Source organism: Gopherus flavomarginatus, chromosome 14 (assembly GCF_025201925.1).
Source record: "Gopherus flavomarginatus isolate rGopFla2 chromosome 14, rGopFla2.mat.asm, whole genome shotgun sequence".
NCBI classification, from domain to species: domain Eukaryota; kingdom Metazoa; phylum Chordata; order Testudines; family Testudinidae; genus Gopherus; species Gopherus flavomarginatus.
The window spans coordinates 4,385,032-4,408,254 of record NC_066630.1 but is presented as its reverse complement, the minus strand read 5'-3'; the positions used below and the strand labels follow the sequence as shown (position 1 = coordinate 4,408,254).

At 54.7% G+C, this 23,223-nt stretch overlaps 1 long non-coding RNA gene across 1 annotated transcript; it reads right to left on the bottom strand.

Moving 5' to 3' along the window:
* Positions 1-1,010: 1,010 nt before the first annotated feature.
* Positions 1,011-23,223, bottom strand: LOC127034142 (uncharacterized). The gene is made up of 3 exons (XR_007769313.1): positions 22,406-23,223; positions 8,228-8,893; positions 1,011-6,986 (listed from the first exon to the last, which is right to left on the bottom strand). It is a non-coding gene; the product is annotated as an uncharacterized LOC127034142 (long non-coding RNA).

The window sequence follows — 23,223 nt, the reverse complement described above, 5'->3', positions numbered from 1 at the left end:
GTGGAACTCTCTGCTACAGCATATTAAGGGAGGTAAGTAGGTGGGGCAGATTCAAAATAGGCATAAGAATAGCAATCGCAGTGACACCAACAGGAAGGAACATTATGAGTGTTCTCAATCTTCATGCTTCAGGGCATAAGGGGTCAGGAAGAGTATTTCTTTCCATGCACAATTAGATGCACTAAGGCCTGGGGGTTTCCCTGAGGCATTCAGAATTGGTCATAGTCAGAGGCTGGGCAGCAGAGAAGCAGAACGACTGACAATTATGACATAGTCTCATGTATTAGAGGAAAGGGAGAGTCTTTGCGAGCAAGAAGAAGGGTGCAGGTAGCAGCGTCTGCCCTTGCCCTCTTGTTCCATTCTGTGTGTCCCTGTGCCCTTGCCTCACCCTTCCTACTGCAGTTTGCTGTCTCCTCCCTCCCCCACCCCGTTTTGTCCTTTGTTCCACGGTATCTGGGTTTGTACATCTCTCCAACGTTCATGTAAATGGTGGAGACTGATGCTGTAGGTGCGGAGTTGGCAGTAGGCTCCTGCCAAGGCTCTGCTGCAGGGGATGGCAGCCCAGGAGACCCAGGGAGAGAGGTGGCTGGGGTGACTGGGAGAAATTCCACACTAGTGAGGGTGGAAAGGCAGCTGGCCTGCGGGTTGACAGGGAGCTTCCTTTCCTCATGCACTGTGCGAGACCGAATGCTGGGCCATGGGTGTCACGCAGTCCCAGGTACAGTGTGAGCAGCCTGCACGATGGATCAGAAGGGGATGGAGACGCTGCCCTCCCTGAGTTCCTGGGCTTTTTATTCCATTCGTTTCCATTCCTTTGCAAGGCAGGATCTGGGGCGGGGGGTATTTTTCCCCCAGCAACACCCCCCTCTCCAGTTCCCAGCTCATTAAGGCTCTCCCATTATTCTGACATTTGTGCGCGTCACGTACCGGGAAGAAGTAATTTACTTAGAAGAAATTAAAAGTTCATTTTAATTGAGCGCACACTGCAGTATGCAAATGAGGAGCGCATTATGTACACTGATGCAGAGACAAAGGCTGTAATCAGATGTTAACCCTCGGCAAGCTGGGCCCTTCCATGCAGTGCAGCGAGCCGCAGCAGCAAAGAGCTCAGGCCTGCTGCTACCAGAGGTTCCTGTGTTCTCTGGCGGCTGCTGTTTGGTCTGTCAGGCGTCAGCGGTGCTGGCCACGGCTGAGGCAGCGAAAGGCGTTGCAATGAACAGGTGAGACAGTCACGCTGGCTCGTCGTTTGCCAAACACTTTCTTTTGTACCTCCGTGTGACGGAACTTACTTTCCGCTCCCTGCTACTGCAGTCTGGTCACCCAGACTGTCCTGGCAAATCACAAGTGCCTAGATGGATTTTCAGGCTAAAGGGCATGTCCCTGGAGCATGCACTGGGTGTTATATTACACATCTAGGGCTTCCTCTGTTCACACACACCTGCCTGCCTACTGAGCAAGGTAGGAATAAAGGGTCAAGTTTCAGAATGGAGAGAGGTGAATAGTGGTGTCCCCCAGGGGTCTGTACTGACCCCAGTCCTATTTAACGTAAACGATCTGGAAAAAGAGGTAAACGGTGAGGTGGGAAAATTTGCAGATGACACAAAACTACTCAAGATAGTTAAGTCCAAAGCAGACTGTGAAGAGCTACAAAAGGATCTCTCAAAACTGGGTGACTGGGCAACAAAATGGCAGGTGACATTCAGTAGAGGCGAGTCTCATCTTACGCACATTTAACATGCGCGAATTCAGCTTTGCACTGTCAGCAAAAAGAAAAACAAGAGAGAAAAATAACTATTTAAATACTGTACCTGAAGTGCGGGCGATTCCACCCGCCATTACACTCAATGTAATTTTGACTATACACGATTTTTGCTTTAAGCGCTGACAGCGGAACGTAACCCCAGAGTAAAATGAGACTTGCCTGTATTGATAAATGCAGAGTAATGCACACTGGAAAACATAATCCCAACTATACATGTAAAATGATGGGGTCTAAATTAGCTGTTACCACTCAAGAAAGAGATCTTGGCGTCATTGTGGATCGTTCTCTGAAATCATCCACTCGATGTGCAGCAGCAGTCTAAAAAACGAACAGAATGTTGGGAATCATTAAGAAAGGGATAGATAGTAAGACAGAAAATGTCACATTGCCTTTATATAAATCCATGGTATGCCCACATCTTGAATATTGCCTGCAGATGTGGTCACCCCATCTCAAAAAAGATATAATGGAATTAGAAAAGGTTCAGAAAAGGGCAACAAAAATGATTAGAGGTATAGAATGGCTTCCGTATGAGGAGAGATTACTAAGACTGGGAATTTTCAGCTTGGAAAAGAGTTGACTAGGGAGGGATATGATAGAGATCTATAAAATCATGAGTGGTATAGAGAAAGTAAATATGGAAGTGTTATTTACTCCTTCTCATAACACAAGAACTAGAGGTCACCAAATGAAATGAATAGGCAGCAGGTTTAAAACAAACAAAAGGAAGTATTTCTTCACATAACGCACAGTCAACCTGTGGAACTCCTTGCCAGAGGATGTTGTGAAGGCCAAGAGTATAACAGGGTTCAAAAAAGAACTAGATAAGTTCATGGAGGATAGGTCCATTAATGGCTATTCGCCAGGAGGGGAAGAGGTGGTGTCCCTAGCCTCTGTTTGCCAGAAGCTGGGAATGGGCGACAGGGGATGGATCACTTGGTGATTCCCTGTTCTGTTCATTCCCTCTGGGGCATCTGGCATTGGCCACTGTTGGAAGACAGGATCCTGGGTTAGATGGACCTTTTGTCTGACCCAGTAAGTCTGTTCTTATGCATTCCTGCAGGGCTGTGTGCAAACCTCACTTGGGCATCTGGCAATGGGGCTGCCCTGGGGTCAGTGAGAGCAGGATGGAGCAAGATGTCACATCTGTTTAATATTACGATATTAGAAAGATGTCCAGTTCCGTAGACTCTAAAAGGACGCTTGTGTGACAATGGCTTTTGAACGGAATGACAATGGAGCAGTTTCGGTGGGTTTTTAATAACTTTGTGTGTTTTGAAATCACGCACACTTAACTGTGTAATTGTATCAAATGTACAGCGAATGTCCAGACCAGCGGGTCTCAACCTGTTTACATTACCACTGTGGGCTGCATATGCAGCTCTGTGTGTTAGGTGGGCCTCATCCACGCAATAGATATACTGTCTGTGTGGCCCTGAGGATGTCACATGGGTCGCAGCTGTGAGCTGATTGGGCCGCAGGATGAGAACCACTGGTCCAAACCATCTCTCGCCTCCCTTTGGTATGGCAGGACAAGCCCAGCGTGCAGCAAGAGAGAGCTCACCTCTATCGCTGCTCAGGGAGAATCAGCTGCTTCTCAAGGGCGGGTAGTGCTGGGAGCTGGAGCAGACGGAGCAGAGAGGTGCCGGGGATGAAAGCATGTCAGAAAACGCCTGTGACCATATGTCCACAAAGTTACCTAGCATGACAGCGTGGCCAGCTCCGCCATATTCTGTGATGTCATAAAACAGAGGAGAATTACATTTCTAATAGTAGTTTTCACAATTTTGAGTCCTGGTCCTAAGTGACTCTATGTGACACTGAGCTGGAAACCAGTGACTGTAGACACAATATCCGCTGTACCCATGTTCTGTGCATAGTCTGACATCCTAGCCACACGCTCTATGGTCTCTGGTTTCATGCCAGGGAGCTTCCTGTTCCCTTGGCTTCACCCAGCCACTTCCATGGCAAGGGGGGAACACCTCCCGGCTCCTCTTTCTGTGCACCTGGGACAAGACGTCTCATGTTCTCCAGTCTGAGACCCCAAAACAAATCACTCGTGCCCTGCAGGCCATTTCTAGCTCCCAGTGCAGGCCTGGCACCTGCTCGAGAAGGGTCAGTCCCCACTTTCCTCTCTAGCGTGGCTCCACGCTTCTCACAAATCCAACGTTTTTACACCAAAATTTCCAAAGTTTTCCCACCACCATTTGCCCCCATCCTTCGCCTTGCTGAGCTCTCCTCTCAGCCCAGTTCAGCAATCCCATGGGTAGCTTATGCGCTTCCCCTCTGCTCTCTCCAGACAGCATCCGGCTGCAGCCGAGGCCGCTCACAGGCCCAGCACAGCCCTGCGATATACCGTCATATGGGACCAGCAGTGATTCTGATCTCTGTGTCCCCGTCCCAACAGCGTCTCCTCTCACCCCCCATCCTCCCCCCCAGCACTGGAGAGCCGTCCCAGGCTCCCAGCCACTTGCTTTGCTCAAGATGAATGGTTTGTGGGTTACTGGTTGGGTTTTTTTTAACTACCTGTCAGACCTGGGATTTTTTACAGATAGTGAAAATGAAACTGGTGCACAGATGTGAAGTGACAGCCAGCTGCAGGAGACAGACAAATTACCCCCCAACCCGTTCAAGACACCCACAGTTTCCAGACAAACCGAGTCATTTTGGCTCACTCCGATGAGCAGGAGCCAGTGGGGGGCTTCGCATCAAGCTGAGCCGCTTCCTCCCTGAGTGCTGCCGAGATGCTGCCACACGCCGCGCAGGCAGCTCTGCCTCCAGCGTCGCTGGCAAGACCCTCTCCAAGGCATTTGGCCCCCTCCCCTACAAGGAAAACACCCACCTCCCACCTGCCTGCAGGCTGCTAGGGCCAAGCCCCAGGGTGCCCTGCCCGCCCAGTCCGTCTGACTGCACCTCCTGGGCAGAGAGGCCTCCCCCAACGGCATGGGACGGGAGAGAAGGAGAACTGAAGTTTCTCATCTGAATCTGCTGGGGATGAGCCCCAGTCCCAGGGTCTGGCACTGGGTCTGGAGCTGACCTGCACCAAGATGTGGAGCTGTTCAGAATCAGGCCCTGAGCAGAGTGAGGGGAGACTGGAAAGCTGCTGGGAGGACCTCATCTTCCAGCCCGTCCTGTCAGACCTCCAGGAACACTGTGGGCTCTGGCCTGCCCCCTCGCCAGCACAGCCCTGGAGCTACTTGTCAAGGCACCTGCCTCCTGCAGGTCAGGGGCATGCACCCCCCAGCTTCCCCAGCGCCCTTCCACCTGCACAGGGGCTGCACACCCGGGACTCCTTGCCACTCGCTGGAGAGAGCAGCAGCCCTGACCATGGAACGGAGAGAGCCTGTCCTCTCGGTGCCGGGGGAGGACGAGCAGGGCAGGCAGAACAGAGGTGGCCTGTGATGAATTTCTCTCCCATCCTTCTTGTGCCTGCTCAGTGACATTCACAGCATCCTTTCTGCCTTTTAAATGTGCTAAATGGAAACAAATGTAAATGTGGAGACACTTGGAACCTGTTAAAACAACATCCACCCTGACGTCGTCAGAGTCTGTCCCCACTCCTGGAGGGGAAACTAAGGAGAAGGGGCAGAGAGGGAGGCCTAGGGGCTTGGCACAGGGTACAGAGCCTTTCCTCCCTGGACTGTCAGTTTGGACCTGTCCATGCTGGTGGTTCTGGGGTTGGGGTGGGGGTGTCCTCTCCTTCACAGCTGTTCTCCAGCTCCTGAGGAGACCCCTGCCAAGCAGCCAGAGCAGGGTCCGTGGATCTGAACATCAGAACAGTCACAGTGGGTCACAGCAATGGTCCACCCAGCCTGGTGTCCTGTCTTCCAACAGTGGCTGGTGCCAGGCACTTCAGAGGGAACGACCAGAACAGGGTAATTGTTGAGTGATCCATCTCCGTTCATCCAGTCCCAGCTTCTGGCAGGCAGCTTTTTAGGGACACCTAGAGCATGGGGTTGCACCCCTGACCGTCTTGGCCAATAGCCATAAATGGACCTGTCTTCTATGCACTTAGCTACTTCTTTTCTGAACCCAATTATATTTTTGGCCTTCACAACACAATCTGACCCCTTATTTGCACAGTAGCTGGCACTGCCAGAGGAGACCATTTCTCACCCACCATCTCCCTTTCACTGCATCCTCGTCATTCATATTTCCCCAGCATTCTCTGGAGGAAGCCAGGAGCTGGGCCCTCCTAATGAACCTGGGAAGAGAATAGCACAGGAGCTGCAGAGACACCCGGGGGCTGGGGGGCCGTGGGCCCAACTTGGCCTGGCTCCAGCCAGAGCTATCATTGTCCCACTTTCAGAACTAAAATTCACTCGTTTTCTCTGCTGCTCCCCTTATCTCCTGCTCTCCGGCCCCAGGCCATGTGCTGCACACAACACTTCATTCACATTGGGGTCATTCTGTCGGGAGGCAGTCGTTTATCACAGTGATGAGCATGGGATGAACGGAGGGATGGTTAGATAGATAGAGCTACATCTTCATCTTCTGGCCTCCTCTTGGTATTGGATACCAATAGGTAGCAGGATCCCTTGTAGCTGGAGATTCGCTTAAGCCCTGAAGCAGGAGATTTTATACGCCTTCTCAACCTCTTTTGGTTGACGTACGTACGATAATAGCTTTGGAGAGTCTTGTTATCTGTATAAATGTCCAGTCCCTCTTTCATTCTCATGAAGTTCTTGGCTTCACCGACATCCGGTGGCAGTGAGTTCCAGAAGCTAATTAAACATGGGGCGAACAGACTTTTGTTTTGCTCAGTTTGGACTTTCCATCCTTCGTGCTGATCGACTGTCCTTGAGCCAGGAAGGGATCAGAACAGCTGTGCTCAGCCCAGGAATCTCCAATGCAGCCATACTTTGGTCCACAGGAGCTGCAGCCTTTCCTACAAATGTCCCTCTGCTGGGACTGGCAAGGGGGCAGCTGAGGCCTTCAGTTCCTGCACCCCATTCTCCTCCCCCCAGATACAGCTGGGCCTGCGCTCCTAGTAAGGACTGACTCTGCTGCCCTCTGTGCCTCCCCAGGTCACACCAGTTTCTTTGCAGTGTGTCACGTAGCTGACACCACCTTGGCCAGGCCTTGATAATGAAGGAGTCACCGCATGCCAGGTGAGTGCAGATACCGTGTTGGGCTGCAGGGTAGATTTAACTGATATCATGTAACCTTTGCATCCTGTCCCTTGTGCCGTTCGGAGTGCCTCGCCCACCGCTCCAGATGGCACCTACGAAAGAGTTAAGTCTGCTGTGATCAACAGCAAGAAGCAAGTGGTAAACAATTTTCCTCTCCCTCTGCTAAATTAATATGCAAATTCCAACCCTCCTCCCCCCCCTTCCCCTGCTTCGAAATTAGCGAGGTAGAATGCTTGGACTAATTATGCATTCAAATGAGCAGGCTTCGTTAATGTGGCACTAAGAGGAGGCTGAAAATGATTGTGAGACGATGAAATTGAAATTCAAGCACGGCACTTCTAGTGCATCTGGAATCGCTCTTGCATGCCCCAGCAGATGTAACCTGACAGTGACCGCCAGCTCCTGCATACATACCTTTGCTCTGTGGGGTTTAGAGGGAAGGAAAGTAAATCCCGCGCTCCCCTGCCACACATATTCTCTATTTCGTTCTCTCTCACCTTCCTCTCCAAAAATAAAAACACATTGTTAAAAAAAGACCCTAACCCCGTGTTTGGGCTTTGGAAGATTAGCCAAGCCTTTTCGGTTGGCAGGAAGCCTTAAGCCCATGGAAAGCGTTTCCATGGAAATGGATGCGATATCGAATGAAAGCCCAGGAGGTCATTTGATTTTGGGCACAGATTTGGGGTGTCTGTCTGTCTGTCTGTCCTGGCTACTGCTCTATCCGATGTTTCTCAGAGCCGGGCCCGATGTGAGAGGTGCAGCAGAGGGCTGAGAACTGAACGCACAGGGGTATCTGCATGGCCACCCCAGTGCTGTGGACAGTGGAATTCGATCTGGCAACATGGAGTGGAGGTGGGAGCAGTTTTGTATGCGTGGCTCAGGAATCAGAGTTGAGTCTGTGAGATGCAGTGTGGTCCAGTGGATAGGGCTCTGGACTGGGGCTCAGGAGATGTGGGTTCTCTGCCACTGACCTCCTGTGTTACCCAGGGTGCTCCATGCCTCAGTGTCCCCTCTCCTTTATCTGTCTTATGTAAGCTCCGAGAGACCGGGACCAGAACTGAGATTTGTCGTGCAGCCCCTAGCCCGATGGGGCCCAGTCTCAGTTTGGGGTCTCCAGACACTATTGAGATGCAAATAACAAAGGATGATGATCATCCCGGGTTCTGTGACCCTCCTTTCAGATCCCAGCTGTGAGCCCACTTCTCCTCATGGCTGGCCATCCCCGCCTGGCGTGCTGTCAGTCTGACTGTGAGTTCCTTGCTGGGGCCCCTTGTGGTGTCAGGGTTTGTAAAGCTCCGTGTATAGTGATGGTGCCATATAAATAACGACTCACCATTGCTTTCCCCTTCCCTGGACGTGCCCTGACATGTTCTCACTAGGCCCCTGTGCCGGTCTGAGCCATGACCCGGTGCCAAAGGAGCTGTTCGTGAAATTCCAGGAGGCCTTCGTGCTCATTCCCACATTCCAGAGGGCTGTCCCAAGTGTCCCGGGCAATAGCTGAGCAGCAATGGGTGTATCCCTGAAAGCACATAACCCGCCTCCTCCCAGCACACCGCTAACTCTGCGGCCCAGTGCCGTGTGCTCACGCCGCGCGTGCACCATTACACCCAGCTGGCGACGTGTGGAGAGACACATTGGGCACTGCCGCCTGGCTGTTGTAAGACATCCTCTGCTGAGGCCTCGGAGGTTCCTCCTACACCTCCCAGTGAAAGAGCCAAAATCCAGGAATATTCCTACGAGGAGGGGAAGGCACCTGGCCTGGCCTCATCTCTCACAGCAGCGTATGCGAGCTCCCGAAGCCAGCGGATGCTGATGCAGTTCAGTGTGTGCAGTGGGAGAGGGCTCATGGGGACGACGGTGGAGGTTCCCACTGGACTGCTGCGTAGCTATCCTACAGTCAAAGCTCTGTACTCTCTCGGTGGGAGAAATGGCATCCTCAGTGTGATGGACCCAGTGAGAGCCAGTGATGAACAGGGATCCCTTTGGGGCCGGGCTGCATCTGCAAGGGATACCAAAACCATAGAGAACAATCAGCAACGAGAGCCGGGGGCTGAGAGCAACACAAGAGAAACTCACACTAGGCACCATGGGAAAGGTCTAAAGCCAGGCTGGATGTTTTCTAAAAGATCTGCTCTTATTCAGACAGGAATGAATTCAGAGATGTCCCTGGCCTGAGTTATGTGGGAAGTCAGCCTAGAAGATGATCACAATGGTCCCTTCTGGGCTGTATAATTGATGACTGTCACGGAGTGTGGGGGAGTCCCGCCCTGCACCCCTCTTCCTGGGACCCACAGTGACTCTTAGCCAGCCAGTAAAACAGAAGATTTATTGGACAACAGGAACACAGGTTACAGCAGAGCTTGTAGGCACAGTCAGGACCCCTCCATCGAGTCCTTCTGGGCTTTCAGGGTGCTTGGATCCTAGCTAGGATACCCTGAATTCCACCCACACAGCCCCAAACCCAAACTCAAAACTGCTTCCCTCCTGCCACTCTCTTCTTTTATCCTCCTTCCCGAGGAAAGGTGTTGACCTTTCCCCCCCCTTACCTAGTTCAGGTTACAGGCTCCGGTATCGTCCATCCCCTAAAGTCCTCCCCTGCTCTCCCACTCCCCACACAGACAGCCCCTACTCCATCACAATGACTCAGTGAGCTTGTTTGGTCTTAAATAGTTTAGGCATTGATGGACTTTGACGATAGCCCATGACCTCCCGTTTTCGCCCATAGAGTGCTTTACAAACTTTATAGACACAGAAATAATCCAATACCACCAAACTGCAGCAGCCTCTGGGGTGGGACACATCAACTGTTCGACCGCTCATGACAATGTTACTTAACACTCTAAGACAGGAAGCAAAGAAGAATCCGGTAGCCAGTTGGAAATGCCAGCTGATCACGACCCCACTGTACCCCGAGCTCCAGTGCAGGGCAGGATGTAAGAAAGGGTGAAAGGAGGAAGGGGAAAACCAAGCTGAAAACACACATCTGCCAGCAGAGACTGATGAGTTGTGTTAAATATTCATCAGACGCAAGGCTTTTACTGGAATCGTCCATTAAGATGTGATGTACAAGTTGCAGCATGCTCCTAGCACCCAGGGCCTGGTGGTGTCAGGCAGACAGACGGAAGCCAAGGGTGGAAGATGGATGGCCTAGAAGAGGCTGGAGATCCATAAGCCAGCTGCATTGTTAGTAATCAATGAGGATCTACAGACTTTAGGTGGCTCAAGGGTCAGTAATAAATAGAGGAATAAATAGGCAGATTAATAGCCCCCCAATACAGAGAGCCAGCGAGAGGAGGGAGGTGACCAGGCAAGGACGCGAGCCCCAGAGGAGGGAGAAATGGACCCGGGAAGAGCGCTGTTCAGTCAGACAGTGGCAATCAGAGAGGGGCAGGGTGACAAGGTGTGTGCCATTAAAGCACTGAGCAGTCTCAGTTCTCCTGGGACGTGGCAGGAGCAGCAGGAAACTCCCGGGAAGTGCTCATCCTCTAGCAGTAGCTGGCTATAGCCTGGTTGGTGAATAAGCAGATCCGGGAAGAGCTGGACCAGCCAGACAGATAGGCACCTGGATACATGTGGGGCTGCGGACAGACACATGGCCCCTGCGGGATCCAGCCCCAGAAGGGCAGTCTCCTCCTGATCTGCCTGGCCCTGCCCCGCCCGACTGTCAGGGTTGGTGGCGGTGGTTCATTTCCCCCTCTCGCTGGTAATTTTTTCCCCTCTGACTATGATGCATGGCAGTGCTAATTCGGCATGCTGCCATGAATTCCAGCACAGCTGCTGCTCTCTCCCTCAAGGCATTTCGCTAATACTCAGCTTCAGAGCCTCTCAGCAAATTAACATCATTTGTTCTGCAGAACATGTTTTATTTCTACACTACATGCATAGCTTATTACTCCACGAGCAACTCGGGGAGGGCACTGGGGGCGGCAGCTCCATGGGGCTGCAGTCTTTAGAGGCAAATCCCATGCCTGGGACATAAACCCCCCTCCTCTACTCCATCCCCCTGCCCCCTAGTCTGGGGTATGCAAGAGGAAATGAGTGAGATGCACAGGCATGGTCCCCATGGGGCTGTCTCTCATTTGCATACCTCTTCAAAGCTGGAAGCTGCAGGTATTTTCTCTATGCACTGGGTTGCTCCTTTGCTCTTGGTAGAGCCCAGGACAACAATGCAAGGAGAGGCGGCGCGGTTTGATCCGGATGCTATCTGAGGAGAGGCTGGGGGAGCAGGCCAGAAGACAGGCTGGTGTGAAGGTGACTATCCCCCTGGTGTTTGGCCTGGACCAGATTTGGGGCCCAGCTGCTCTTGATCTTGGCGTTGGCCTGGGGTGGGAGGAAAGCCTATGACAGCAACTGCCTGAACAGAGCAAGAAGAGGCGGCTGAAGTTAAATGAGCCCTTGACTTCCTGCCTTGCCAGCAGCACTAAGGCAGGTTTTGGTGTGTGCTGTTTTGCAGACCTACTGGCATCTAATTTCCTTTTCACGCTACCAAGTGGATTGAAAAAAAAAATCTCCGCTCTGTGGCATATGTTTTGATTAGCTGGCCGTTCCGCATCTCCTCGCAATCCCCCGCGGCCCCAGCCAGGCACGGTTATTTATCGATTTACAGGGTGGGATTCCACGCAGCCGCTGTCCTGCAGAGCTTCTCTCCCCAGCGGAGACCTGCACCGGCCTCTTCTGGGACTCAGCCATGGGGGTGGATCCCAGCCCCTGCGGCCCACTTGGTGGGGGGAGGTGGGTTTAGCAATCTGATGGGAGCCGGCGCTGTTTTACAGACCTCAATGAGGAGAATGAAAACTGAGTTCTCTGCGAGGGGAAGAACCAGGGTGCTCAGGACAGTCCCCCGCAGGAGGGGGCTGTGGCTCTGAACTGGGGCTGGACGGGGCTGGGTTACATGGAATGGGGCAGGTGGGGGCTGGGAGCTATGGAACCTGAAGCAGGGGGTGGGACAAGTGGGACTGGAGAGAAACAGTGGGTCACAAAGAACCAGAACTAGCAGGGGCCCAGTCCAGGGGCAGGGGAAGCCACCTTCCTTTCTGTCCTGCCCTCTCCCCGGGTGATGAAACCCATCTCTTGTCCTGAGGGGACCGTGCACCCCTTCACTGGAGACCCGATCATCCTGAACCGTACCCTGTCTCATCCTGGCTTGGCTGGAGCTTGCAGAATGGAATGGTCAAGTGGCTATAACAGCAGCCTGGGAAGCAGGAGAGCTGGATTGTCCTGTAAGGACTGTGGCATCCGGCTCTGCCTCTGTGAGAGCGTGACCCAGTCTCTCTGCTTCACAGGCTACAGCCCACGTGCTGCCCCGCCAGCTGGGGTCTGTATCCACACCGCAATGCTGAGGACTGTCAGGCAGACGGATGCCTGGGCCTCGTTGCCGACGTGGCTCAGAGCAGAGCACTCTGCTGTCAGCTGTAGCTCTGTCTGGCTCTGTCTGGCTCAGCTACCCCAGTGTTCCTAGCAAGCCAGCCATTCAGTTAGTCCTGTGGCCGGACAGCAGCACAGTCTCCACAGCGTGGGGAGAGTCTGTGGGGAATTCAGGAGCATTGCAAAAAAGACGGGATTTTAGATTTTGAGGAGAGTCCTGGGGCCTGATCCTGATCTGACACAGGTGTAAATCTGGAGTAACTCCGCAGGGATCAGAGGAGGAACCCAGCGTGAAGCCATGGCTGGGGAGTTCCAAATCAGGGGTATGGCAAAGACCCCCAGGATTAGGGGATCTGCATCTATGCAGAGCTGTGTGAATAATAGATATTTTGGTTCACTGGCCAAACCAAAACACTGGGGAAAAATAGCTTCAGATCAACCCAAAAACGAACAAAAACTGGGTATTGTCAGAGGAGCAAGAAGTCTCCTCCTCGCCCCTGGTTTTATTGACTCCTCTTGTCAATCTGGCCTGAAAAAAACAGGGGTTTTGGCTGAAACTATTCAGCAATTTTATGTCGACTTCACAGATCATTTTGCTTGATTCAAAATGGCATTTCTGGGTGAATAAACCATTGATCCAAAGGCTTTCGCCCAGCAGCATGTCTAAGGCCAGGTGGACCTGCCTGGGCAGGTTTGCTCCCTATTGCCCATTCGCTGGTGCTTCTGATTTAACTGTGTCACGTGAGAGCTAGCTGCCCCCACTGGCTGGGAGATTTGCCAGGTGGATTTTGCTGACAGTCAGCCCCGATTTTCGCTCCCAGTTTCATCCCGTGATTCCTGGGCACCCACCAGCCCATTGGGTTGGGCTGGTGATGCATCTCTGTGCAGACTCTGATCCCATTGCTCACTCGGCCATCACACAGCAGCCAGGGACGGAGCCGGAGCTCACTCTTCAGCCAGCCCTCCAGCCTTGGGGTCCTTCTCCTCGTCCTCTCTGAACCCCCTCCTGGATGCCAGGATCTTTCCAGGGGAAAGCAAGTGTCCAGAACCAAGCACAGTGTTCCTGGGGGGCTCCACCCCAGAGCTGCCTCGTGCCCGCTGGGATTGGCAGAGGAGCCTGTCCACTGCCCTACCTCTGTGGTGGGAGGAGGAGCACCAGTGATGGGGGCTGATTTCCTTGGGGGTGGGGTGGGGAGCAGGGCTCACGGGGGTGGGGAGGCCATAGCTGGGCTGGAATGAAGAGCCTAGGGAGACCAAGGGTCTTGTCTCAAAGGGGTCATTAACGAAGCTGCCCTGCATGGTGCTGCAGTGGCTGCAGCAGAATTAGTGCCCGGTCATTGTCTAGCTAATCAATGTCATTGCAGGTGTCTTTAATGTGCCCATCACCATAGTATCTAGCCCCCATTTAGGTTTCACTCTCCGCACCTGCCAAAGCACTGCAGCACTGTCCCATCAGCCCCCAAGTTGGGGGCTCCTTCCTTTCCCGATGCTCCTCTGGGGGCACGTCCTGGTGCTGGGCCTGATCCTGTGACGTGCTGAGTGCCCTCGGCTGTGGTTGGCTGTAGTGAGAGAGAAGGGTGCTCAACAGCTCGGGGCTCATTGTGGGCAGGGTGGAGCTCTAGTGGGTGAGGAGCTCTGGATCAGCTGGGCACAGGGGCAGTCCAGATCCCCACAGCCCCTGCCATGCCAGGCTCCCTCGCTGCCCCAAGTCCTTTCCTTCCCCTGATCTAATTATTATTCCTGGCCTATAAGGCTGGGAGATTGGCGCAGCAATTACAGGGCCATTAACAGCCATCTCTCTGTGGTGACAGGTATGAGGGAGAGCTACAGAGCTGAGCCCTAGTGCTGTTGTCACCTGATCAGGGGCTGATTAATGCCTTCTGAATTGAAGTTAATTATCTCTGAGCAAGGAGAGCGGGAGAGTCACTAGCACAGAGCAGGCCGGCCACTAACCCCTCGTCCCTAGCACAAGGGGCCCATGGAACCGGCACTGCAGATCCTCTCTGTCTGCCGCCCTGGGCCACAGAAAAGCCACGAAGCTTGAAAGCAACTTGTGATTTTGGGGGCCTACATTTCTGAGGTGCCCAACTGAGACTGCGCTGGGGTGTCTACCCCACTCAGGACTGGAAGGGGTTAAGGTGGCCAGCGAGGCCCATGAACGCCACAGGCTGCACCTGGAGGGAGAGTCAGGGAACAGGGAATTGACTGCAAGCAGGTTCAGCTGGGCAGGAACAGGTGGGGCCACCAGCCACAACCGACAGGGCTGCTGCAGTGGGAATGGGCAGCGGGGCCGGCTCCAGCCATTTCGCCGCCCCAAGCACGGCGGCATGCCACGGGGGGCACTCTGCCACTCGCCGGTCCCGCAGCTCCGGTGGACCTCCCTCAGGCTTGCCTGCGGATGCTCCACCAGAGCCGCGGGACCAGCGCACCCTCCGCAGGCACGCCTGCGGGAGGTCCACCGGAGCCTCCTGCCGCCCTCCCGGCAGCCAGCAGAGCGCCCCCCGTGGCATGCCACCCCAAGCACGCGCTTGGCACGCTGGGGCCTGGAGCCGGCCCTGACAGGCAGCCATGCCCCGGGAAGGGGGAGTAGCAGCTGCTACTCCCAGAGAAAGGGGGAACCAGGAGCGTAGGCAGCAGTCCAGGGAAGGAGCAGTGAGGGCTGCTGGTTTGAGGGTCCCAGCACTGGAACCCGGAGTAGAGGGCAGGCCTGGGTTCCCCGACCCGTCACTGGGGAAGTGGCACCAGCAGGGCAGTGAACTGTGGGAGCGACAGAGACTGGGGAGGCCAGTACTCCCGAAGGGGGGGATGCTGAGCGGCCAGGCCCAGGGGCAGAGTCACAAGGAGGACGCTGCGGTCCCTGGGGCGAGAGGGGGCTGCAGACCAGAGAGAGGGACGGAGCGATGGCGTGCAAACTGCGGATGGGGATGTCAGCCTCAAAAGCTAATCCCCAGAGTGACCAGGAGGAGGCGCCAAGGCACTGGTGAGTGGAGGGGTCTGATATACAGCCAGGGCTGAGCCCCCACCTCCCAAAGCAGGGCCCTGGAAGGTCTCACCTCTGAAAACCTGGGCCATCAAATGTAAAGTTCTACAGAAACATTCCCTCGGCCAGCAGCCAGGGTCCCTCCGAGGGTCTTCATCCAGCCTGTCTGTCACGCAGACACCGCTAGGCTCTGTCTAGCAACCTGGGCTGTGTTAGAGCCAGACTTCGCTTGCCTAGCCTGAACTATCCAGGTGTCCCCGCTGACTGCGGGGTCTACTCCTGGAGGACAGGACTCTTCCAGGTGAGTCTGTGTGTCCCAGCCTGGCCCTTTTGCCAGTGTGACAAACACCCCGGTGTAATACCTGGGCCCATGTGCTTTGGAGGGAGTCTGGTGGGATGAGCAGAGGGCAGTGTGCCAGCTCAGGTGGATACGGACACACTTTACATCTCCCCCAGCTCGTCCAACCAAACCACATGGGTTTGTGTTAAAAAAATAGGATGCACGACTGGGTAGAAATACAAAGGGGCTGTTGTCACTTCCGTAGAAGAAGCTGGTGACGCTCACGGGAGTTGCCTTCCCAGCAGGCACCGAGGAGGATTCTGGGACCCTCACCTGGAACTATCCACATTTCTCTGAATTGTTGTGTGGACTCGCTATAGCTGCATTGTCCTGCATTGTCCGGGGAGCAGATACAGCGGCCAGATGCAGACACCCACAGCCCAGTTTCAAACTCTCTGTGTTCAGGTGGGTCAAAGCAAAGGCAGGAAATAGCTGCAGTGTGAGGAGAAAGGCACCACAGTGAACTTCGGGGAAAGTACCTCTGGTCCCAGCCACTGCTCTGTGGTTCTCCCGCTGGTCCTGGGACGCCCCTTGCTCAGTATCTACCCAAGGTGTAAGGACTGTAGGGTTTGGTCTGCAGTGCAGGCGAGGGAACTGAGTGAGGTCAGGCAGGGGACTGCCGGGAGCCAGGAGAGGCCCAGCGGAAGTGGGGGAAAGTAGCGGGCGATGTTGGGAGCGGACGAGAAGGGGAATCCCTCGCACAGGTCAGAGCTGTGGGGCAGTGAGGGACAAAGGGGTTACGAATCACTGGCGTTTTGTGCCTCGCACCATGGCCGGCCTTTCTCTACTTAATGAGACGCCGCTGCGCTGGGGCCCAGTGTGCCGCTAACCATCGTGTTCTGCGTGAGCTGACCCACCGTAGCAGTTCTGAGCCTGCGGCCAGTTCTGGGGGCTGGGAGCCGGCGGAGAGGGCATGCCCAGCCTTTGTAGATACCAGGCTCAGGTGCACACAGCTGGCGAGGACACGGGCACTCGCAGCTGGTGTCACTGAGATCTTAGCCTGGTAAGACTGGGACAGCTTCCTGCACAGGCTGGGGAAGTACAGGCCAAGGAATGGGGAGGCAGGCGAGCTCATGGAGCATTGTAGAGCTGTGTGGCCATCTAGCCTTCAGCCACAGGTAAACCCAGGCACTAGAGAAGGCCTTGACAGTCCGGATGTGACAATCACCAGGCGTGGCTTTCAAATAACAGGGACTGCAGGAAACTAACCCCCCTGCGGTGGGAATACACCGTCTCCCTGTGCTAATCAGTCAGACACCACCTGTTCTGGCAAGGGTCAGAAATAGTTTGTAATCCAGGTCCATGAAGACTCCTGATACCAATCCCATGAAGAATCTAATGGAGAGGAGAGTGGCTCTCCCCGTGCCTCAGTCTCCCCTCCCACTCTTTGTTCTGTTTTGTCTATTTAGATAATAAGACTCCCTCTAGGTGTTTGTACAGTGCCTAGTGCATTGGGATGCCAATCTCAGGGCACCACTGTACTACAAAAATAACCAAAAGAAGTTAACTTTAGGAGAACTTATCTCCAATAACCCTAAAATCAGCTTAGGCCAGTAAAGTGCAGCAGGTTCTGACCATGTGGTGATCCAAGCCATTGCTCTCCTCCAGCGGAAGAGACGGGTCTCAAAGAACGATCTCCCTTGCCACCCTAGTTCTGGCTGCCGTTTTGTCTGACCCAGTGGGTGGTTCTGACCGGCTCCCTGCTGATCAGGTGAAAGCCTGTTTGGTCGGGTGCTGCGTTACGACTGCTGGAGGCTGTTGCCTAATGGCCATTTTGCAGCCATGCTGACTTCCCCTGGTGAAAGCATCAGAAATGGAAACTGTCTTTTGGGGGCTTTGGAAGTTGAGCCCAAGTCCTTGGTTACCCTGCAAGTGGAGGTGCTGATGGAGGTAGCTCTGACATTTGCTCGACCAGCTCGTGGGAGGAGGACAGAGCTTCCCAGCCCTCCTTCCTGCTCATTTTGGATGGTCAGTGTCCACAGACAGATGTTGTAGTATCCCCAGGTTGCAGAGAAAAAGCTGCAGCTCTTGAGCAGACGGGAAGCTATGTAACACAGCCTAGATCTGACAGTCAGACCTTGCCCAGGTGCCAGGGTTACGTGCAGAAGTCGATATTCCAGTTTGGTTTCAGATTGTCTTGTATTTTTGGTCCAAACATTAGATGCAGACAGAAATAGGTGTCCTCTCTCGAAACCCAGCTTCCAGCTGTGAAACTTTGCTCCTGCCAGATCTTGTAGGCACATCAGATGCTTGCAACAGCAGTGGCTGGAGCGATGGGGCACTGCTGCAGGAACCGCACCGTGTAGTACACACACTGAGCACCAGCTACATTCATTCTGTGGCCTCCACTGCTAAGCACTGTTCCCATGCATCTCCCTGCCTCCGAAGCATTCGGTACAGGTGCTGCCGCTGCCGGAGACAGAAATCAGACTAGATAGACCAATGGTGAGGTGACACCTGGCAAATCCTGCATAACTACAGCGTGTCCATGGCCATGAGGCAGGTACCATGTATTGCCAGCCTTGGCAAGCTGACTGGCAGGCTGGCACAGACATTCCCTGCCCCACTCACTGAGCGACCACTTTCCCTCTGGCCTGTCTCTGCTAAGGCAGCCATTGGATGTCTGGTGTGTTGGTTTGAACGCTCCCTCAGGTGGCAGAAAAGGAAGAGGAGGGCTGTCAGACAGCTGACCACCCTTGCCAGGACGGGGATGAGCATCCGTGCCACAGCACAGAGGGCAGGAGCATTGACGAAGGGCAGCAGCAGCCCAGGAGAAAGGCAACCGCTCCCTGCTGGTTCAGGAGCCGGTTCGCACCGTGGGGCTGGTGGCTTTGTGAGAATGCGGTGCCCATGGGGCTGGGTTCCACGGGGTGGGAAGCTGCAGAAGGCTTTTATGTCAAAAGGCAGAGAGACGCTCTGAATATTTTATTATCAGAGCAATGTGGTGTGCTGCAGAGAACATCTGGCTGGAGTCTCTGGAGACCTCCCGCTTTGTGCAGGAAGCAGGAACTGAAATATGGAAGAAAAAAGAAGACAGGAGGAGGAGGTAGAGGGGGAAGGGGAAAGACCCTGGGGCACCCTCAGCGCTGCTGCCGGGATCCCCTTCCATTCCCTTTTACCTAGTGGGGCTCTGCTTGCCCAGGTACTTCCCATGGAGATCTGCAGAAAGGAGCTGCAGCTTGGTGTGGTTGTCCCTGAAAAATGGATGACTCTGGAAGCCACCCATGTGATATTTGCATGAGGCCAACCACTGCCTGACACCTCTACAGTGGGGCTCAGACCATGGGGATTGCGGCCTCCCCCAAGGGATCAGGTCATTAGTCCAGCAAGGGGGGCGCAAGAAGAGGGCAGGAGGGAGAGGTGGCAGCTCTCCATGTTTGAGGTGTCGTAGGCGCTCCCAGCTTGAGTGAAGACTTTTCTCAGCCAGCTCCAGGGGAGTTGGTCCAGGGCAGGGGTCTCTGTCAGACCATCAGCCGGCTCTGAGGTGCTCTGTGCTCACCTAGGAAATGCCTGAAGGGGTGCACTGGAGAGACACCAGCTGTGTGTGCGCGTAGGGGTCAGGCCCTGCCCTGGGTGGGACTTATGGGAGTCCTGGGGGACCAGCAGTGTTAGGGGGCAGGTGAGGAGAGGCCAAGGAAAGTGTGTGTGGGGGTATAATGGGATCCTGGCTGCCCATGGGGCTGACCAGTTCAGCAAGGCCCCTGAGCAGGATGTTGGACGTCCAGCAGAGACGCCAGGGGGACAGAGTCTGATGGGTCTGGCCCTCGCCAGAGACTCGATCCGGGGAACGGGTAGGGCAGAGAAGGGGTAGGGGACGCATTCCTGCTTCGCAGCGTGCCTGGCGCGCTCTGTAAGTGGCTCCTGCCCAGATCAAGGCGCAGGCTGGAGCATGGTTCCCTGGCTCTTTGCGCTGGGATGCCCCAGTGGCTGAGCGGTGGGAGTTGTATCGCCTCTGGCCCTGAGCACTAGAAGGCTCTGTCCCCGCTGAGTGTGGGGGACGCCGACGTGCCTGTCTCCCTCCAGCATCGCTGGGAGAGCCCTCTGGGCACGCGTGAACACCCCAGGGAACCTCTATCTGCTCCACTGCCTCCCTCTGGAGCTCTCCCATGCCCGACTGCTGAACTCTGCCCTGGGCTGCACAGGAAGGGCAGTGGCTGCCACACAGCTTTCTCCCACCAGACGTAAGCCTGCAACAGGAAGGGTCGCTTCTAGTAGCTACACTTGTCTGCCTACCCAGGTGGGCTTTTAAATAGTCCTCTGTTGGCCCTCACGTCTCTCTTCCTGTGTCTCGCTCCTTGTGGCGTCTTGTCCTTGTATTAGCAAGAGTGCTCGTCGGCTCTGTCTCTCTGCGTACATACAGTGCCCGGCACAATGGGGCCTCACTCCGACGGGGGCATTTAAGCCAGATCATCCACCATGTTTAGGCACCAACCACCCATTGAAATCAATGGGACCCAGCCTGCTGCTTGACAGCAATGGGAGTCTGAGGAGCTGGGCCTTAGATGCTACCACAACCCTAGGATTAAATAAGAGGAATAGATTTGTATGATGCATCGACGCTCGCTGGGCCTTAGCAGCGTGTCCCTCTCCCTTCCCCACAGAGCTGGGGACACCCCCTGGGGCTGCGTCTCTCTTCCCTCAGAATAAGCACTTGGCATCCTGGCTCTGGGCCCGTGTTTCGAACCGGTCTCTCTGCAAAGCTCCGAGTGCCCGGCTGGCCCTGGACCATTCTGGCTGGTGGGGGTGGAGCCCGAAGACGGTTGGCTCTAGGAGACTGGTCGTGTAGGAAAAGTGAATGAATCCTTAGGCACAAAGAAAGACCAAAGTGTGGGCCGTGCGCATCGCGGCGGCACCCAATCCCTGTTCTCCCAGCAGCTCTCCGGCACGTGCTACACCAGACAGGCGTTTGCGGCGGCACCGGCAAGAACAGAGTCATTGAAATCGCGGTGAGCCGGTCTGGTTTTGTTACTCGGTTCTCCCGTTCGTTGCCCTTGAAGCTTATTCTTACAGGCCCTGATCCCAAGTCCCTGTAAGTCAAACCAAGGCTTTTCCGTTGCTGTGACTGGGCTTTGGACAAAGGGCTATTTCTGTATCGGCCATTGACTCTACAGCAGCCTTTGGTTCGTTACTGGCCCACAGTGCGGTACTGAAGAAGAACCCCAGCACTGCTGCAAACCCACTAAACAGTGTGCACCACTAAGGACCCCGGGACTCTCCTTCCCCCTGAGAACAATGGCAGCTGCCTGGACAACTGGTTGCCCCCGTCCCCCACTCAGATTCCGTGTTGAGAAAGAAACACACCCCTGGTATGTTCAATGGGGGGCAGAACATTTATTTGACACCCTGGTTAGTTGTCACCAATGCCTCTGTAATCCCTTCTCTGCTTCCCGCAAGTCCGCTCGGCCAGAGCAGAGCCAGAGACTTGGCCAAAATGAATCACCTGGCACATGGCCCAATTTCCTTGACAAAAAACATTTCAAATCAGCAACCCCCCGGGAGTGGTTTTAGCCCCTGCTCAGCAACACTAGAAATGCGTCTTTGGCCAGAAAAGTCATCTGCTGTCGCTGGGTCAAAGCCTCAAAGGAGCAGTGTGGATGGACTGGTGTGAATCTGGAGTAGCTCCGGTGCTGTGACTCCGGATGTACACGGGCACTGCTAGCCACAGAATTTGGCTCAGAGCCTCCCATCGTATAACAGATTTCCCTGAAATTCAGCTCCAGTTTTCCCCTATCATCTGAAAACCCAAGTGCTCAGATGGCCGAATGGGTTTCTCTTCTGCCCGACTCCCCGCTTGTGAACAGCACAGAACCCAGTCTCCCGTCAGTTCTTCCTGTGGAGCGGGATCACTACAGCAAACCCAGGCCAGGCTGGGGGCCGTGTGACTCCCTACACCCAGCGTGCGTTGTGCGGGATTTGGCACCTGGCTCTTGCCTCAGCCTCACACCGTGTCTAAAGCGACCTCCATTCAATAGGTTCCAGGAATTTATTGACAGAGTCCTGTTTCCATGCCCTCCTCATTGGCTGCGGTTCTGATTTTACAAATGCAAGGAAGGTCTCATAACCGAGCGGGGGCAGTTTTCCTCTAGCCCCCTAGCGCCCCCTCACTCTGCCTGCCCTGCCAGTTAGAGCCGTCATGCACCAAGGCAAGAAAAAAGAAACTGTTCTCCCCCAGAAAACCTGGGAGTATTTCCGAGCTGCACAAAAACCCGAGTTGGAGCAGTTCGTGCAGTGGTGAGCTGGGCTGGCACGTCCAGGCCAGCGTGTTGTGCTGCTATGGATCAGCTCTCCTTAACGTGAACAGAGGCACTACTGTATCTGTAACCCCCCCCATACCTGCTGCAAAGCCGGGTGAGAGCCCCATCCCAACCCAAACGCCTCGGCCCCCCAGTACCGGGCTGGCCTCTGGAGTCAGGCACCTGCCTTGCAAGCCCCTCAGACAGACCCACGCCCGCTCAGCACAAAGTGGCTGTGAAATGCATCTCCCCGCGAAACCCCTGCCACAGGAGCAGGCCCCACACCGGCGAGTTCTCCAAGGGCTCATCCCCCCTACCCAGGCTTCATCAAAGCTTTCCAAAGCCAGAGCAGGGCAGGAAATGCCAGCGTGGTGTGAGGGGCACCACGGGGCTAGAGCCCAATCTAGTGAGAGGAGACACACAGCTGTGTGAGCGCACACCCCGACATGCCCCCACACACGGACGCAGGCTAACATACCATTGCATGCTCAGAGACACACTACACACACCAACCCGTGTGCCCGCACACAAATATTCATGCAGCACACACCGACACACCCGCAGATTTTGTCGCTTTAAAATGAAGACACGTACCTTTTTCCTCTCCCGATTCGCCGTCTGCTACCTGTCCTGCCTCTGCCAATTTGTCTGTCTGTTTTTCTCTCTCTCTTTCCCGCATTGCCTGCTCGCTGCAGCCCGTCCTCCATGGCACCTCTCCCAACTCAGCCACCGCCTGCTTTGAGATGGGCTGCCAGCTTCTTTTCTGCTCTGTGTGGGGTTTTTTTTTTTTTGGCCCCATGCTGCCTGCTGGCATTCTGGCAGCCTCGCCGCTCCGTCAATGGCATGTGTCCATTTTTTCCCCTCCATGATCTATCCTCCCCAGCCTCTCTTCGTTGCCTCCGGAGCCGCCTGTGGTGCCAGCTCTCAGTGAAATTGGCAGAGAACGAACCGGAGCAGTGAGCCTCTCAGCAGCTGATTGTAGCCACACTTAAAACAAAGAAAAGGAGCCCAAACAGCACACAAACAGCCCTTCTGCTAGGAACAAATGCTGGCAAAGGGGCTGGGGGGCCGCAGGGGGCTGCTTGGGGTTGGCAGCCGCTCTCCAGAAAGAACCAGTCCATCACTTCCTCCTGCGCGTGCCAACAAAAAAAATTCATAACAGAGGGTTTGGGATTTGTTTCACACACCTGAGCCTCCTGAGTGGGGGTATCGGTAGGGCCCCCCTTTTGTCGCCAGGTCCTGCTTCACATCCTCTCCCCGCTGCCTCTAAGTCCTTCCCCTCGACATAGGGGCCACAGGAACCTGCTGCATCCCCGAGATGTCACAGAGTTCGCTCTTGTCCCCCAACCTCCGCAAGGAGAGAAATGATCCAGGAATCATAGCCTGATCCCAGGCTATTTGCACAAACAAGC